Genomic DNA, 20,235 nt, shown 5'->3' on the forward strand with positions numbered 1-20,235 from the left:
GCATTGGTGGGGGGTGTAATTGGGGGGACTTAAAATGTATCGATCGGACTCAAAAATGTAGGTCAGTTGGGTGGCTTTTGAATAACTGGTTCACCGTTCCAATATAACAGGGGATGTAGCTCAGATGGTAGAGCGCTCGCTTAGCATGTGAGAGGTACCGGGATCGATACCCGGCATCTCCAACAATCCGTGTTAATGGATTTCTTTTTTATACATGACTGTTAGTATAAGTGTGACTTGATGTGAGCTTCACTATCCCTCATCTAAAAGATTCTTAAAGTCAAGGAGGTACCATGAACGTATTGCTTTAAGACCTTTCCCATTTCTGATGACTTGGATTTGGACTTCCTTGGTTAAGATCATTCTTCTGTTCTGACAAGTTATAAAGACAGATTTCGGCTATCAGAACTCTTGAAGATACAATACTATGACGAACGTCTGATCAGTTTGCTCTGGAGTTAGAACTCGCGTTGATGAGTGATAAGGTCGGGTGTCTGAAGGCTTCGATCAAATATTTTTGGATCAGTCTTTTTGAGCTTAAGTTAATAATATACCCCTCAAACAGGCTCAATACCTTCTGCTGCAGGCTGCTATTAATATTCACAATCCTCACACAAAACGAAGCATAATTTGTTCCGACTAAAAATGCTTTCAAAAGAAAAACTTTTCCGAAATAATCCCATAACAATTCAACCAAACAGCAGCAAGCACCCATGAAACTATAACACCAAGGACGGTATAAACGAATTTATATCCATCAAACCCCCACCCTGCACAAAACACGCGAGTCCTTTATCGACACGCAAAACACGCCCCGCCGACTTCCACCGCGCGAGATACAATTTTCCGTACAATTAAAAAGATGCACCCATCTGTAAAACCACATCAAAGGATTTGGCTACCGAAGTTGCTGCTGCTACAGCTGCAACTTCCGCTGCAACACGCGTGGGTAGCACTTGCACTCTCGTCTGCATTTGGCGCACTGACGTTCGCCTGCATTCATCGGCCAGAATCCATTCGGTGGGGTTGGATGGATCACGGTTATTTCGCCGGCTTTTCATTTTGTCCAACAGGCAACAACGACGCCCCGTCCAACGCAGACAAACTTCCAGACAACCACCACCGAATGGTAAACAACCTACACACACACACACACACACACACACACACACACACACACACACACACACGTCGATGTACGCCGAATAATAGCCCTCGGGGAAATGCTGATTCCCTTTACCAAGCAAACACCCTGTCACAAAAAAAAAAAGAAAAATAGAGAAAAAATGCAACGAAAACCAACAATTGCAACTAACCGGGAGCCCTGCCGGTAAATCGATCATGGTGGTCAGTAAAGTACGCATTATTTCGGAGAAATTCACCGGAAAACATCACCCTGCCAGGTTGGAAAATTGTACAGTATCGTTTAAAACGGAAACGGATAAAAGATGGTGGAGTGGAAGGTTGGAGGGAGAGGTGAAGGCCTTTTCACAATGTGCCACTACGGCACATTGTGAAAGGGTTGAAAATAAACAAGTTGGCTACAAAACGTTGAAAATTAACCAAACTTTAATCGCATAGAGCCTGAAAGCTGAGGATTTTTGGTCCCTTCGGCGAGGGAATCCGATTTTTAAACAACCCAACACAATGCTTTATAACTGATAACATCCTCAACGTAAAATACAAATGCATTATTTACCATCATTGCTTCAGTTTAAATGTGCTCAGTTTGTGCAAACTATCATTATAACAATCGTTTTAATTATTTCCAACACGGAACGGTAATTAATTTCGTCAATCAACGATCACTTTCATCGTGCCCGGAGAGCGCACCCACTGAAGCGTACGTTTTTTTGTGGTTTTGCTTCGTGCACATTGTCAACTGCTTTCATGTTCCTCGACTTCAAAGCAAAACAACAGCACAGGGTGTGCAAGGATATTCTCGATTACCACAAAACCTCCACGTCACGCAATACGCACGGATGCATGAGATACCGTCTCAATACGGAATGAATTTTCCATCCCACGCTACACCAAATGGTACTGCCAGCCAGTACGACAATACAGGTAGAGGGAAAGCTCCAATAACGCTTCACACTAAACAGCATGCGTTACCATTGTTTCAGGATACGGGAACGGAATCCTGCAATGCGTTCGAGAACGAAGAACGTCCCGCCAAACAAAAACTCAACACTACTCCCCTGTCAGTCAATGAAGCAATCACTCGGACGAACTCATTTCAATGGCGATATGCGTTGAGTTTGCCTTTCGAATGATTGCTTCTACCCGGAGTCCTGCAAATTCCCGCAGGGCTACCATAGTCGAACGTTCCACTCTTCATCCGAGATCTGATAGACTACTACCAGGGTCTGCATGCCGAAAAAAAAACGCAGTAAAGAGCTGCAAATTAAATGAAAACATTGCCGAATCGATCAAACGACACCACGACGTTCGCTGGAAGAATTCCGATTTTTCTTTTTTCAATTGATCATTGAGTCTAGCTCAAGTTTAGTCGAGAGTTATCGATACCCATACGATATCGTTCGGTTCACATTGCACGGAGTGATTTGTTTCGGAGAAAACGATTGTCCGACCAGTGCGCGTACGGGTATGTCCTAAAGGCAGGCTTCTTCTCGTTGGATGACCTGCACCGGAATGCAGCATCCGAAAACTGGGAAGCGGATTTCGTTCACCACGTCACATCAACCGATTGTGGCCGATCTGTTAAGCAAAGCCATGTCCATGTTTGTATGCGACATCCATTCATTGATTCATTCAATCGCGTTCGAATGGATGAAATTTCACCGTAGTTCCACGAATTTTCCTTCGTAAAGGAGCATCAGTTTCCAGGAGCTGACGATATTAACTTCTGAAACAAGGGAAAAGCTGGCTTGCATGCACTGCTTCTTGCAGGTGCAGGTACGTGCAGGTAGTGTAACATTCCAATTAGTGGAAATAATTTTTCATTTGAAACTGTTTTTTGATGGCAAATTCTTGGAGTTTTGTGATTGTATACAGTATTTCACTGTTTCATACTGTTTCATGTCAACTTTTTTAATCGAAAACTACTCCCCAGAGCACATATCAGGTAGCGTCCAATAATTTGGATACTTTACAGCAGTGTTGAACATAAATTGTACAGTTCCTAAGGTCCTTGGAATTCCAGAAAAAATAAACTCAAAACGAAAAAAATTAATCCAAAAGAAGTGGATGAGAATTCCTAGTCCAACCGAACCTAGGATCTCCAGAAAATAGTTATAACTTTATTCGGATGCATATCCTGTGTCTTACTTATCAGTTTATTGAGCATACTTCATACGCTCCATAGTATCGACTTAAATCGTTTTCTTGAGCATTTCACTTGCTGTATATGGGACCAAAATAAAGCGAATGAATCTGTCAAATATTCCTCAAAATATCTACCCAGAAAATTCTGCCATTTTGGATTATTATTCTTCTTGGCTTAACGACCCACTCGGTCCTGTGTGTCATCAGTAGGTTTACATTCCTCACCACTTAGCAACCCTCCTAATGGGATTTGAACCCTGGTCCTGTCGTTTGAAAACCCGATGTTTTGAAGGCTATATTTATACCAGAATCGTGCCATGGTCTTAATGCTCATTAGGGAATATTTGTTGACTGATGTAATTCCCAGAAATTTGTTGTAGATCTTGACAAGCATCATCACCCTTATGCACTGACCTTCGAAATGGGAAGATACTGAGAACTCAACGAAGTTTGCAACAGTTTATTGAGAGCACTGGTGGTATTTATCTGAAGGAGCGTGTATTTTCTGTAAAAACCCCAACATAGTTATTTAGTTAGTTTATCAAAAGCGCTCGACACTATAGAGCCAAAAAATAAGAAGCTGTAGACGTATTATCAAACACAGTTATCCAACACGCTGCTTCAATCCAAAACAATGCTTCAATAAAATTTTCATTATCTCGACAGCTGCTTTATGTGCATCAAACAAATCACGCACCAAGAGCCTCTACATTCTTTGCGCCAAGTTATCAAACCTTAAATCCGTGTTTAATGTGATGCCACACTTACACTAACACTAGATAAACACTCGCACGCAAGAATAACTCTTTACGCGAAAGCTAATCGCTATCGGCTGTCCTCAAACGACTTCTCATTTATTTACTCGCTTTCATCTCGTTTGAAAATTAGCAGCAGTGTAAACCATAGAGTAAAACCCCAAAACGAAGCTCATTTTTTACGAACCCAACCTTATCCAGGAACTTGAGAGTGTTTGCTGAAACAATAAAAAATGCAACAATTGTAAGAAAACAAAAAAAACAGTCCGATGCCGGCCTAGAGTATCATATCTTTGATAGATAAGTAAGTAATTATGAGGCACACTTTTCCATACAGCCATTGTCCGTTCGGGCATTGTAATGTTACCAACCCCCCTCCCCCCTCCCCCCAGAAAAAGCGCTCCGATACGCATCGAACCGAAACCGGAACACAACAACCGGCACTCGACTCTGTAACACCGTTTCGGCAACAATTTCCGTTTGTTGTTTTGTTCTGTTTCGTATGACAAGAGCAAACAAAGAACCACAAGCTAGCACCTCCACCAGGTGGACGAGGTGCCTACGAAACCTAACCATTGCTTATTGTCTCTAAGCTCGGGAATTCTTCCCCACCCATCCGAACGATCTCACGCACCGTGGAGGGTCCTCCCCAGACTGGGTCGTTGAGCCGTGAACAGCTGAGTTGAAATGTATCTGACTGGCCACAAACGGTGGAACCGACTCGTCCTACCTTTTTGTTACCCACCACAAAAAGCACGAAGCGCCTGGCCATGAATAAACATTGTGCTATCATTTTAAAATTTTAAATTATTTTTCCCTCCAGCTTACACTCGCAGGGCAATTATCGAATGAGAGCAGAACCGGGAAGGTGACTGTTGCCGAAGAACTCGAAATTCTTACGTCAGTTATTGGACCACCGTGGGCAAACTTTTTTCCGAAAATTCTGAGCCGTAACGTTCGCCAATCGGCAAAGCTAAATCGTGCACTACATATAGTTTTTTTTACTGTTTAGAGCATAAAAAGGCAAACAATGGTTAGCTGAGTTCCTAGTTAAGGTCGTTTCATTGCTCAGTCCCCGGAATTGTGGATCATATTGCTCAGTGATCCTCAGCGCCATAAACGTGCCGACACGTTGAAACGCACGAAACACACTGAAGTTTAAGTGTGTAAAATTGGACACCCTTCCGCTGTTTTCCACATCTCGTTCGCTTTCGGTGTCTAGTAAACTTCACCACTAAACATACACATTTTCCGGTTATTAAATTCTAATTACCTTCTGGAGAGCCGTTCGCTATTTCTAGCCGAACAGTTCGTACAATTTTATGACCCTGAGAGTTAGTGAAGAGTGGTTGAGCTTCTACACCACCTGTTTGTTTTTTTTTTTCTACTGTAATCTTCCTATACCGTTGACAGACAGTAGCACGCTGGATGAAAGGCGTCGCTAGAGTTGGTTTGGTGTGATGTTAATCTACTCGGGAAGTAGAATTCGCCATGCTTTTGCATCGTTTGTCAAACGTCATTACGATGCTGGCTCGTTAGTTTCCATTACTCAGCTCAAAAAAGACTTCCCACTGTGCGCCGGATTAGTGCACAATAATGCGTTTATAATTGTAGGTTTGAAAGCCAAGTCCTGACAAAAGCGAGGAAACTATCGGTGCACAATAGAATTAATGCAAATTGCATCATTTCCCATACCCAAAAAGTCATGTTTTGCATGCGGAGAGTTATATTTAACCATCCACTTTTTTACCGCCAGCTGGAACATCCTCAAAGCCAGGTGCTAAAAACAAATGACCGTTCAATAAATTTAAAAAAAACCCTTTTTCCCACTTCATTACATTAGCAGCGCTTTGTCTCTTTGTGTACGATTACAAATAAGCCATTCCCGGGGATTCGATACGACGCGTTCGATAAGAGGCCCTGGCCTCATCTTTAGTTATGGTAACTCTGCTGCCATACGGCCCATTACTTGGTGGTTCCTCACAAAACTATACCCGACCACACCGTGAACGTGTGGGCTCAAAATGCCCGAAAAAAATGTCAATGGACAGTCCACATCGTTTGTTATCCCAACTTAGCACGACAAACTATTCCGTAATGAACGCACAACCCATCACACACACCGTGCTGTGCCTCTTGCGTACCCTTATCCATTCATGGACGAATTCCCATCGGATCCTAAAATGAAGCGAGAGAAAAAAAAGCGACTGATCGACTGATTTGCATGATGGTCTCATTTGTTTTTCTTATGCTTATGTGTCACGCCACCGAATGCGAGAATGTACCTACGTGAGGTATACTGCGTGCCCGGGTGGTGAGTTATGGTTCATCATCGTTCGGGCAGGAAGGTAAATTTATTTCCCCGTTCCTAATGAACGCCTCAGCCAAATCGACACACTACCATTGCTGGGGTGGTATGTCGTCGTCCATTCACGCCTCTTTCTTTTCTGCTGTTGTCGTCATAGATTAACTTCATCAATCGTTTACTTTATGCTGTTAGATCCCGTCGTACCGCAACTCTACTTCTCCCGCCCGAACGATGCTAGTGGTGTTCATCGTTAGTGTGTTGCTATTGTCATTATTACTTCCAGTTGATTTGATGGCTTATCGACACCGTCCCGAACGCCCACCGGGCACGAAAACACGTGGCCGGGGTGTCGAAATATGACCATCGTCCATCGACCCGCACGTACCTGGAAGCGGTACGCATTTTTCCATGCACTTTCCACTCACGCTTACAGGCACACTCAGGATAACGTGTAGCCGGAAGACGCTCGATCACTTATCGGCCTTTAATCTTCTTTCAATTAACATAAATTCGCTTAACAGGTTTATCTTCGCGGAGGCGTTTCTTGAAAGCCACCTGCTTCCCAGGTCTGTGTTTATCTTCGGTGTTCGCAACAATCACTACAATCTGAAGCTGGCAAACTTCGTGTACACACAGCTTATTTATCACATCGAATTGGAGATTGTAAACGATTTGCTGAAATTGGCTTTTGAAAGTTCTTCAGCTTTTCTACATTACACCGAATCGAGGAGATTGCATTATGATGTTGATAGGATCACCACGAAAGATTTCTGCTGTTAGTCGAATGATTCTTAATTTTGCACGTGCGACGCCTCACTTGACGATGCTCTCTTGTGTAGCGGCGAACGATCAATCAATTTTCTTTTAGTCACGAAAAACGCATTCGATTTTACGAAATACCAAAGTGCAGATACCCTATGTGATATCATCCAGTCTGTGCAGCAGGTTCTATGCCCTTGTTTCAACTATCTTTAGATAGTAAATATCCTTCAAATAGAAAATTGGACGATCAATCAATCGTCTGATCGTTGTTTGAGCTTCCTTGAGTTTGTAGATTACTGCCTCTTGATTGAAGGATTTTCCGTAGGGAGAAGAGAACTAGATTTAGACGACTCTAAGAAAAATTTGTGATGTCAAAGACTGTTCTTATCTCTATGAAATAGATATCAGCCAAAATTACCAAATGTCAGTATTAAAGACCAAATCACCGATCATGACGAACAATGCCAAGACTGTATGAAATATTTGAAGTTCCAGGACTCTAACTAAGCCTGACGAGAACTACTTCATTGTGCTCGAGAGGAAAAAGAACTACAAAGAAGTTTTACAATGGCTGTGTTTACAATGACTTTACTTTTTTTTTAGATACTTAGGCTTACGAGACGTAGGTTTTCTAGTCCACAAATTGATGTTTGCCAAGTATTGATTTGGACTAACTAAGTTTTTTTAATTATTTGCCTAGATGAAGCTAAAATTACTTTAGTTTTTGCCATACAAAAATAAAATCCTCGCATTTGATGTAAAACAAACGCAAAAATGGTGGTAATGGTAGGCAATACTGGAGTATTTTCATCACAATTATGCTTATCGTTTTTGAATAATGAAAAAGCTTGCCTGCAGCACTCATCATAAGCGTTTACAATAACTTTTCACAATCCACACTGAATCCACCATTCACTCACCTTTGTGTGCTGTGCTGCTCGCACCGGTTGGAGCCAAATGCACAACAAAAACCCCGCATTATCGATTTTTGTATTTGCGAGTGGCGAATTCGTAGTCCGATCAAAGCGCACCAAACAAATCCCATTCTCAACAAGCCCCACACTCCTCCCCCACTTCCCCCCCCCCCCCCCCTCCTACTTCATGTACATCATTTCTATTTATTATGCAACGCGTCTGCTTTCAACGGTTCGCACACAAACGCGCGCACGCACGAGCAGGAAAAGTGTAACTAGCATAATTAGAGGGCCCAGGTGTACGACGTGCTCGGAGGCGTTCTATCCACCCACATGCTTCCCAGATTTGGGTACCGTCCCAGGACGGCCTCACAAACATTCGAAACATTCAAACGCAACGCAACAAAGATATCGTCCCGATCGTCTCGCATGAAATGGTTGGAGTTTTCCCCGCGTTTTCCCGCAACAAGACCCCCCGCCTGAAGCACCGGTGAATAAATACGCATTGAGCGAATGAATATGCAATGATGATTATTTTGAATTAATTATTCCATTCATCGATCACTCGTCATCACACCTGCCGCACCAGGGCGAACTCGTCCGGATTGGATTGGTTTCGATTTCGGTACTCAGCGGATTGCGTTACGCTGATGAGGCTTTTCCCATTTTTTTTTTTGCTCATAGCCTCATAGTACCCAGCCAAAAACCCCAACCAAGAGTGGCAGGCAAACGTTAAGGACTCTCGAATTCTTTCCATACTCTCAAATGATACGATTCACTCGGTGGAAGCGAATGTCAGAGGGTTCTGCGACAAAGCCATGGCGGTGTATCGCTATTCAAGTATAAATCAACAATAAATGTCCCCTTGGGTTCCACCGCTACAACCCCCCTACACCACGTGCAAAGCAATTCAATCGAGTTTGTAAAACAACTCTCAACCCACATCCAGACGAGCCATCCTTCCAACGGTGCGGATGGTTCGAGGATGAAAAGAAATTGGAACGAATCGGTTGCACACTGAATGCACGTGCAGTGCAAAACCCACAATGCACCGTACATCCATTGCAGCAAACATACAACAAATGCCAACAATTGATGAGTGCTCACAAGTGCCAATAGTTTGTGTGCGCTCGGTTTTTGCGGCGTAAAAAAAAATCAAACTTTTGTTTGCTTTCCATCTGCTTCATTAACCTGCTGGCCGGATTTGATGGAAAAAGTCAACGCTAGTGGATGTGAAAATGCCACAGGAAGTGTGTTATGGTATGCTATTTTAATTAAACAACACAATCGCAGCCTTCATGGCAGCGAATCAACGTTCTTAGACATACTTCTTCTTCTTCTATCAAGACATACATTCTTGTAATGGCTTTATATCAATCACTAGCAAATGGTTGAAAACGAAAATAAAAATTCTTTAATTGGAGCAATTGAACCAAACTACTCATCAAGCAGCAGCAACAATGAAAGGAAAAACAAACACCCTCACATCTGTGCACACGTTCCCTTCATTAATTTCTACGTTCCAACACCTTGGATAGCGCCAAAAAGGTGTTACCGCATGAATAATGCTAATGAAAGTGCACCTTCCTATGCACAATGTCATCAGCACTGCACACACACACACACACACGGTAGGGGGAAAACCATCGAAACAAGTCAGTGAGTCGTACTCTAATCCCTATTCTTCTGTTAAAGCACCTAAGCCAATTTCTTACGCTGCAGGATCAGGAGTGAATTATGTTTGCTTATTAGTGTGAGTTTTTTATTACCTCCTTGGTCCGTATTATACCAGCACGAATTGGCTTTTGTCAGTTAGAATGCTTTGTTGGTGGATTTGCATTTGCCTACAAGGGTTGTACATTATACGGTTTATTGTCAGGTTGTAAAAGCCTGTTATCCTACTAATTGTTCAGGAAATTCATCGAATTGGACATTATTGTCAAAACGTAGCTTAGTTATCAGAGCCTATGTTAGACATACTGTTGAAGTACTTTGTATATTCTTTAAAACCCTTTTTGTCACCTTCTACCAAAAAATTGATAGAATTTTGATGTGTTGAAGAGTATCCTATCCTCCAACAAAAATTCGATGCCTTCATTTATCGTTTACTCGTCCCTATGTCTTTGCACAGTACTTCACAACTGTTGCAGAGAACTTTCCCTTTTCACTTGAATTTTGAGGATGTTTTCGACTCCAGCCATTAAGAAGTTTTTGCCACGTGATCAAGCCACGTAAAATGAAGAATTTCAAGGCGCATTGACTTTGCTGAATTTCTAAACTTTGCTCTTTTTCTTCGCTTCTTTGATCTGAAACTGAAGAACCTTTGTCAGCTTACTGATCTCTCGAAAACCTTCTGCTAAAGAATATCCTCTCGGAAATTCAAGAAATCTAGCGATAATGTCTTCATTATTTGCGAATATTTAGCTCCAGATTGGTTGGTGAAGAATTTATGTCCACTTATGGGCCTTTACGGTAAGTTCTATGGTAGACGGTCAAACATTTTCTTTTGAATCTACTATTGATGATCCAGGCATTTGTTGTTGAACAAATGCCTGGAGAGAGTTGTGTTGGTTGAAATTCTTCAATAACTGTTGAGACTTGATGTTTAGAATTCTGACTCCCTAAGATTGCGTTTACAAATTCAATTAGGCAAAAAATATTATGTTCTCTAGGATTAGTACAACTAGTCCGTTTTTGCGTTTGTAGATCAAATATAAGATTGCTTCAACAGCTATAGCAAGAATGTATTTTATCACCTCTTAACACGAACTCTAACTTTACCTCCATAAAGCAACTATCAACGCAAAATATAGTAAACAACAAAACACTCATCATGTGACGATTAGCCAAATGCATGCGACCACAAAACAAAGCAAATACCGCACACGATCATTTACCCGGCCCGGTCAAACGTCACGATATGCGGAAGAAAACTCCCCTGTGGCAGCTTTGGTCGAGTTTGGTGCGTCCACCAACCGTCGCCGGTGTTCCAGAAAATTAATTTTGGATAATGACTTTATTAGGGAATTACATTTTTTGTTGCGGAACCCGGTTTTCGTCGGTTCGCTAGCCCCAAAAATGTTCAACCGATCAGCGGGCTCACCCTGGAGCGCGGATTCAGCAACCCAAATTCCAGAAAAAAGATACGGACACAAAGCGACGGTAGACAGTAGAAAAGAACCAAACAAAAAAAAAACAGCCAACTTCAACACCACCACAAAAGTCATTCGAAGTCATATAGCGTGACCGCGACCAGCGCTCGAGCCCGGTGCTAGTACAACTCTCTGTTTTTTTGTTGTTGCTTGCTCCAAGTGATAGTGAACCGCAGAACCCAGTCGGTGCCACGGTAAGAGGCAATATTCGGCAATCTGTTTTTTGATGGCATCCGCTGCACCGCGTGCAAAAGCCACGTCGAACGGCAGCAGGCGGTGTTCGGCTTAATGGGATATAATTTGTTGGCCGCAGATAAGAATCGAACTCGGTACCGCCGGTTTGCCGAGCACTGGACCGCACGCCGCTCGCGGTGATAAAAATGGTCTGCGATTTATGGTTCATTACCGACAGCTTGGAGCGTGTGGCTTTTTTTATTCGGGGTACAGAACGTTACCGGTCCCTGCTGTCACCTGACCTGACAGCTGGCTTGACAGGCAGCCATTATTTTTATCCGCCCCGATGTGCGGTTCAGCTTAGACGACTTTAATTTCCTGTCTCCAAACGGAAATGGATCACATACGTATACAAACACGCTCCGTAACAAGAAAACCTTTCAAGCTGCAGACCACCACATCATGTGAGTGTGTCAAGCCTTCCGGAACAGTTTTCATCGTCGCTGGCACCGTTCCACAGCGAATTTCGGCACTCTCAGGAACGAGCCAAACGGCGGGACTACAAATGCTTTGTTTGTTTTAGAGCGAAGAAAAAAAGAAGAGAGCTAAATTATAAACACAATCGACCAACAAACCGAAGCGAATTAATGTGCGCTCTAAACGGAGCTGCTTCAAATTCACCGAAGCAATGACAGTGTGCGCTCCAGTTGAGCACCTACACCTATCTAGTGCCGTCCCCTCAAACGGGAGGCACCTCCACTGGTTTGCGATGATGCATATTGCTTGGGCGCTACTTCGGCGTGCCGTGTTCAGTGGCAACTGATGTTCTACCTTTCCCAAATCGTCCCAAAACTGCGAGACCCTCGGTCTCCGTGCTGTTAAGCGGATGTAATCGTTTCAGGCTCATAAAGCACATGAGAAACGACACGGCTCAAGGGACTCTTCTCGGCCGCCCTCCCAACCGGGCACGACCGGGTGAGGCTTTCTTGTCTGGCAGCGTATGAAATCATTTGTTTCCGTGTGTCGCCTACGGTTAGAAAAGGTAAATGATGCACTTCTACCTTTTTGACAGTTTACGGCCGTATGGTACGAGAGGGCCACTCGAGCGCTACTAAACCATCATGTTTACTATTTTACATTTGCATCGACTGTTCCGGCTTGCTAAGGACCAATGCGATGAGGTGAATACAGGTAAAATATTTCATATGCTTATTGTCAGCTGGAACTGCAAAGCCATTATTAAAGCTAAATTGAAGATTTTTATTTTATACAGTGGAATCAACTCAATGTGAGACCTCAGGGAACATTTTCATAGACTTAGTGGCCTTTGTATCCGCAGCCCAACATTTCCTTTGAGGATGGTGAGTTGTCTTTTAGTATGACCAATTCTTCAACAGATGGCGCCAATGAAAAATGCATGACGATGATGTAATTTCTGCTACACTGTAGACATCGATAACCTCGTACTGGGTGAAAGATGCATTAATAAATATCAGTAAGAAACACTATACTTTTATCACCATAAACATAGCATCTTCATCAGACTTCCAACGGGTTTATTAAAGTAATCTCCGCAATTTTATCCACACTTTATCAAGACTTCCTGTGTCTCCTATTTCATTGCAAAGATCTCTCTTATGACAAGCTTAGTGGCAAACCTATTACATCGCATCCTATATCTCTCTACATTACCACACCATTCTGCAGAAGAACATCGTTCAGCTTAGCCCCAACCTTTTTTATGCTTTATTCCGAATCATCCAATCAATATAAGGACGTGCGATGAAACGTCATGCTTCCCCCCGCTTCGTAGAACATCACGCAAGCAAACTGGTTCACGCCACCGTACCAAGACGGAAAACGAAAAAAGTAATAAGAAATCATATTTCTTTACCACCCCCAAAATCCTGCCTCGAAAAATCCCTCCCTCGTACGACGCGCTAGCCGGCAGGACCCACAGCGCGAGAGGGAGAGAACGTTTCTAAACTGTCATTTTCCATTCGATGCCAATAAAAACAATCCGACAATCGATTAGAGTGATCCCATTTCGATAACTGATCCATTTCTCACATCAGATAAATGGTCGTTAGCTGTCGAAGCAAAGCGATCGCTTTGCTGCTGCCGGTTGCTGTCCGGCTTCCAATGAAGCCCGAGGGTCGAGGCTCCGGATCTTCAGCGTACCCCCCATTAAAAACTGATCCCCCACTTATCCGAGAAGACCGAGGAGAATGGCTGCGGGTGCGATCGGGATCAAGCGATAGCACCCGTTCGCCGTTGAGCCACAACGGTGTTGCTATTCCTATTAGATCTGTCTCGGAGGCTCCTGTCGTTCGCGGAACAGCTCGAGCCCGTATCGAATCGATTAAAAATCATTAATCAATTTTATCATTTCGATGCCGTGTCCCGGACCTACCTTGCCCGTCTGCACCTTTTTTTTTTGCGCCGGTGGCCGGCGTAGTAGTAGCTGGTCGTACCCTGTACACCCGTACGGCTAGATGCGTGTGATTGGGAGAGATCGCTTATGATCGATAAGACAGATGGATGTGGAAAAGCGGTACTTCATCAAAACTAGAACCGGACCCCAATGAATCGTTGTGGTCAACTGAAGGCCCCCGGAGGCAGAATACCGGATTGCCAAATTATTCACGCCACTTGGGCTAGAGAAACAGGAGATATTGGAGAAGCACAACTAGACAAGCGCTTACCTTTCAGTCTGTTCTCTTCCCAACACACCGAGCATTTAGGGAAATCGGACCCAATCGGTCAAGATCGGCTCCACTGTGCTGTGGTCCACTGGGAACCGGGAAAGACTGGGAGCTGGTACGACGATCAGCTCGTAATCATCTCGATAGCTGTGCGTCTAGCATAATACAACCCTACACCTCAGTGCAACCTTTTAAGCTGATCGCGTACCCGTACCCTAAGCTCTAAAGCGATCTGATGGATCAATGTCATCCGACATTATCAAGATCGAAGCGATGAAGAATATAGTGGCTAAGGACCTCGTGATGATCATACGCATAGGTGAGGTATGCGGCCGGAATGTGGGTTCGTTATTTTTTGACATTCGGGAATGGAAATTAATGCTGGCTGGCCGGCAGCACCGGGAAGCTTTGTGCGGGAGTTGCTTCGGAATGGAATGCAGTAAGTAGCACAAACGCAGCGATATATTCACGCTCAATTATAGTTCCCACCGAAAAAAGGCACGTTACGAACATATTAGTTTGACACGTTCCTTTTGAGATATCGGGAGACTCATTGATTAATAAAGGGTTCCAGTACATGCGGAAGTTTTTTGGTCGCTAATGTGACAGTAGTAGGAATGCTACCGCTGCACATGTTTGTTTGGGAAGAGATTCTTGTAATTTTCGGATGAATACTTTGAGGAGCTTTTGGATTTGAAGGCTTCTTTGTAAGAGTTATAGACATCCTTGTAATATTGCAACAGATGAGACAATCTCTTCAATAGCTATTACAGGCGTAGTCCATACGTATCTAGACATGATACCAATTTAATGTAGCGATGACCAGGCTAACCTAAATTGTAACGCTTAAACCTTCAAGCTATTAAGTAAAAGTTCCATCCTCCAATCTTCAATAAGAATTTTCTACTGCATATCCCGCGACTTCTCCAAAATCGAATGAACAGTATGGAATTTCAACATCTTTCTTCATGTACGAAAGCCTTTCAAAACCCCTTCATCCAGCTACCTTAACCCTCACTCGCTTCACAAGACTGAGCTATGCTGATCCCCATCAGCAGGCGATTGCAAATTTCAGCAATCCGATGAATATTGATAATACGTGTTCCAGGGGAGTGCAAACAATCGAATGATGTTGTTCGTTTGGTTTAGTGCTTGTCGTCATCATGCGTGCCCGAACAGAGGCTGCATAATGAATACCACATAACTTACAAGAAATATTCGCTGTAAATCGTCCCATCCATTTGCACATGCCCCTCCGCGCAACTACCGCCTACCAGCGCGTGGCTAGTGCCGCGCCACCCTTCGAGGTTGTGTAGTGTGCGTTGTTTAGCATGCAAATCAACCACAGAACAAAGCTAATGAAACCCGCAGATGGTGAAGCAATAACCATGACGAGACTCGTTCAGTTTTACTCCCCCATCCATCCATCCATCGCATCCCCGGCGATCGTCAGCCCCGTTGTGAACTACGGGCAAAATTTGCCACTCAAACACAATCGCTCAGTCGCACCGGGAAAACGGGTTGGGGAGACCCCCGTGGCAGAACATGAACACGGGTCGGGCCGAGTGAGCAGCATCCCTTCGTTGCGTTGACATTCGCGACCAGTACCAATGTAATTTTAGTCACGATTTGCTAATATTGTTCATCCGGACATCGGAGTATCGGTGCATCTACTGTTGCTGGTACTTTGTGTCTGCCACACACAAACACAAACCCATACATACTGGCTCTGCATTCGTCCAGCAGAAAATCGGAACAGTTTCAATCCCTTGACGATTGAGCGTAAACTGTCAAAAGACCAATAGTGATGAACGACTACAACGGTCGTCCACGCACTGCACCGGTTAATAATCTTCCAAGCAAATAGCAAAACAGGACCAGCAGGCAGTTAGGCAGGAAATGGCAGACAGAGGAACAAATCACCATCTTGCAGCATCCACCCGCAGCTTTCAATGCTCTTTTGTTTGCACTGGCAATCCGAAGGCAATGATTTGCTCCCGCCCAACCGGGTATTTACCAACTCTCGGAAGCTAATCATAATTCTCAAGATGAATCGCAACGGTGGCGGCCACCGCCGTGCTGTATGTGCGGGTATGCTAATTAGGGCGAACCCTCCGATTGCCGATTTTCCACCGCGCCGAGCACGGGTGCAAATATTGAACATGCCCCGATTACTGTGCTTCGATATCGGTGTACGAAGGGATGGATGCCCCGGTCGGGCTCCGTATGGGCTTCTTGAGGACATTTTCCGGAACGATATTCTAATGCTGGTCGAATAAAGTCAGCAAGTGGATGAAAGGCAAATAAAAATGACACCACAAATAGCGTTGCTGGTAATTGCAGGCAAACAATCGACGGGTTTGTCCCGCGGCGAGCGTTGATTTCTTATTAAAGTCTTGACAGTTCAGGGCTAAAGTGTTTAATTCCTTAAATTTGACTTGCATTGCATGTACCAATTCCATTCAAACATCACCAGCCACCACCACTTTAATGTATCGATTCGTAAAACCCTCCCAACATTTGTAGTCCCAACGCACCTACTCGACTCCATTCCTCAGCCAATCGCACCGCGGGTTCGAAACAACCCCAAGGGCGGCCTATTAAAACGCCAAATGTCATCTGCGACCAGCAGCCCTGCCGACCAGCATGCGGTCAAATGGTTAATCTAAATTTCGCAAACATCTCCACCATTCGATCCATGGTTTTGGGCGATGCGTTTTACGTTCTTCCCTCCGGTTCGCACAGTAGCATTTCCGGTTGTAAGCGTGAAACGTGATAAGGCTACAGCTACTATCTGCAACTGGCGAATGGCGAATGGGAGATCAAATTTCAAGACGGTTCGAGCCGTTTTGTTTGCCAAAAGCTGCCCAAACTTACATCGAATGCCACCCCGCAGTTCTAGCCTGAATTTGAAGAAGGCAACCTCGCAGCAGCAACAAATAAAAAACGCCACGCAATTCCCAATCAAAATTCAATTCACGTTTTGCGTGGAAAAACAGTTCGAAAGATTGCTTCCCCAATTTTATGACATTTTTATTGCTTCCCGTCTGTCTGAATTTCGCATTCCGGCAGCCGATGATGCTGCAAGATGAAAATTTTCCCGAAGCCTTTGGTTACTGTTCTCTTTTTTTTTTTTAAACAGTCACAGTCTTCTTACACACGGTTCCGCACGGACAGATCCGGGATGCGTCGACCAGAATCTTAAGCCGGTAACCTATCGGAAAGAGGGTAGGACATCCCATCCGAGGGATGTGAGAGGTTAGCTGATGTGGATTTACAAAATACAAAGGTGCTTTACTCAACGTTCGTTCGTCCAAATGCCATTTGATTTTGGGCCTAGGCGAAAATGTGAAATTTATCCCACTATTTACGGGAATTCGATCGAAACTGATACTTAGGGAAGCAGCTTTTTTCCACATGTTGCTTGTCACCTGAATAGGTTTTATTTTCCCTGCAACAGCCAATCAACCAGACTCTCTGCTCTTAAGCTCATCGTATTCACAACGAAGCCCTCCGGAATGGGCATTTAGGCGAAATTGATAAGCTTGCTCTATCACCCACCTTGTTCCAGAGGTTCCACCAAAGCAAAATATAAAACACAGAAATAGAACGAAAAATAAAAAAATACAACACCACTTTCATCTGGATGCTGGCAAACACCCCGCACCAAGAAAAGCATGTTGAAGTTGAAGATAAAATTTTCTACAATCACATAATAACGCAACTTTATCCATCCCTCCCGGGAATTCAGCCGGCCGGTCGAGCCCGGGCAACTCTCGACTGTCATTTGCTTCACTTTCTGTTGATCACATCATGCTACCAATTTCCACCGATAGAGCGTGTCGATACGGACGTGTGCGCCTTTATGGCCCCGTCATTCGATTACAAACTTTGATTTGAGTTTTGATTTAGTTTTTGATCACGCCCGGCCGGTAGTCTCCAAGAAGCATTTTGTTTTCTTTCGTGTATTTCCCGGGAGGATTATTAAATTTGACCAAAACTTTGAATCCCGATCTGCCGGTTCCGGTCACGCGATCATGCGTCGTGTTGAAGGCAAAGCGTTGGTTGTGTGCATCGTGGAAAATGCAGGAAAAAGTTTCCAGGAAAGTAATGATGAGGACACTTAACAATATTGCAATGAAATTAATCCGGTACGATTTTAAACGACCAACATATCGCTGTTTGACAATTGTTTATCCTGGTCACGGCCCCAATGTTTGATTATTTCTTGTCTTAATGATGTGTGTTAAGTTTCAAATTTTCTCTCTCTCTCTCTCTCTCTCTCTCTCTCTCCCTCTCACTGTATGTGTTTAATAAATTATAATTTAAATTCATTGCCACAAGCTGACGCTATTTCTGATGGGTTGCTTTTGATGAGTTTTGACACATTTTGTTCGAAAGCTGTACACTTCCCACGTCGTTGCTTATTTATTCGACACCTGTACAGCTTCCGGTGGCTCAGCTACAGTAATGCGACGTTTAACCTCCACGCTCCCGGACCGAGACCCACAACACCTCACCAAAAAAGGAAAGTTTGTCGCTTTTCCCATAAAGTTTCCCATGACAAAACATGTGTGCGTGTATGTGCGAGGGGGGGCGTCGTGTTTTTTACGCTTTTACTTGCAAAACACCTTCGAAAAGTTTATTGGAACACCAAATGGTGACGGATCGTCGTGAAAATGTGCTGTTTAGACGCGCAATTTAAACTTTTCACCAAACTTGATCCTTTTGATGCTCAGGCTGCTTCAGCTAACGAGGAAGACGTTTCGAGCAAGTTTTGCTCGAAACGCGTGTTCCACGGGGGCGAGGATGGGGAAGGGGACGGTCGAGGCAAATTCTTAACCTGAACTTCGTAGAGTACAATTGTACCCACCTGCCTTTTGCATGGCACATACAAACGCACGTGCGATTTCTGTAAGAGCCCTGCTCCATTCACAAATGTGGTTGAAGAAGATTGAATTCCACACATAGATTGTAGGTTGCTTCGAGTTACGGGTTTTGTAGAATGAGAAAACCAGATCGCCTTGCTCCACAACCGGAAGGTGCCAATATATGTGTCGGAAGTGACACTTGATAACAATCCCAGCTGCTGCTCTGCGAAACCAGGATGAATATCATGTTTTAAGAGCATCTTCTAAGCATCACTTCCCATTCGCTCTTATTATGTGTGATGCAGCGAGCATAATCTTATCAGTAGGTTAAAAACAACACTACACATACACCGGACGTTAGGACTACTGGCCGAGTAACCGTTCCGAAAACAAGGCACGTAATTCCACCTGGACCATTCGTGTATGAGCAGTACAACCAGCAGGCAAACGTAACACTACAACCCATACAGGTCTCATATCAGTGGTCAATCTCCTTCCAAAGAACGCTCCAAGTGAAGGCATGCCTGCCAGCGTGCTAGTGTAACGTTTGTTATTATAAATACGCCACAGCGATGCAATCCGGTGAATATGCAAGAGGTCAAAATTACTGCATCCGGCGAAAACGGAAAAGCCGAAGCCGTGGCCGACTTGGGTCCAATTCGGTCATTGCACACGTTGCTCGACTGCTGTGCTTGCGCCGGGTTTATTCGAAACATCGCAACGAGCGCAAGCCCAACGACGACAGGCACTTTCTATGCTTTCTTCCGGTTTGCATAACATGGTGCTGCTCGTACTCTCTTCACCTTCTCATAAGCATGTCATGTCAGTGAGTCCTTGAGCCGAGACGGGCGAAGGATAAACGTTTGCCCACGTAAAAGCATTCCACTGCTCTAGTGCCCGGTCCGAGTGATATGATAATATTTTATTTAGAATCAATGAATAATAATAACAGCTTCTCATCTTCAGGCGTCGACCGCAGGCATCAGGGCATCACCGCTCCACATGCTCCCGTGGGGGTCGTTTGGCAAACGAAACTTTACTTCAGGTCAGCTAAAGCGCATCCCACTCGATGGTCGAGAACCTCAACGACCTAAAACGAGAGAGACAGAGAGTGCGCGCGAGGAATGTTGGCTAACTGACAACGTCCATTCAACGGCCAGCAGTCCCGACGCTGCAGTAATCTATTTCGGCGAGTACGCTTCGCTCGCAATTTACGAGCTTGTCGATAGTTGCACTTTTCAACGCAGGCGATCCTCCGGCACACAACGTTGGCCCATGTTTCTGCAGCTTCCGAAGATTGTGGCAT

At 44.2% G+C, this 20,235-nt stretch overlaps 1 protein-coding gene and 1 non-coding gene across 2 annotated transcripts in view; one reads left to right on the plus strand and one right to left on the minus strand.

Annotated features, from left to right (window-relative positions):
• LOC126557285 (glycogen [starch] synthase) overlaps positions 1-20,235 on the minus strand; it is a 396,509-nt gene that overhangs the window by 151,524 nt on the left and 224,750 nt on the right. The window lies entirely within an intron of this gene.
• Positions 110-182, plus strand: Trnaa-agc (transfer RNA alanine (anticodon AGC)). The gene has a single exon. It is a non-coding gene; the product is annotated as a tRNA-Ala (tRNA).

The sequence above is a fragment of the Anopheles maculipalpis genome, chromosome 2RL (assembly GCF_943734695.1).
Source record: "Anopheles maculipalpis chromosome 2RL, idAnoMacuDA_375_x, whole genome shotgun sequence".
Classification (NCBI taxonomy): Eukaryota; Metazoa; Arthropoda; class Insecta; order Diptera; family Culicidae; genus Anopheles; species Anopheles maculipalpis.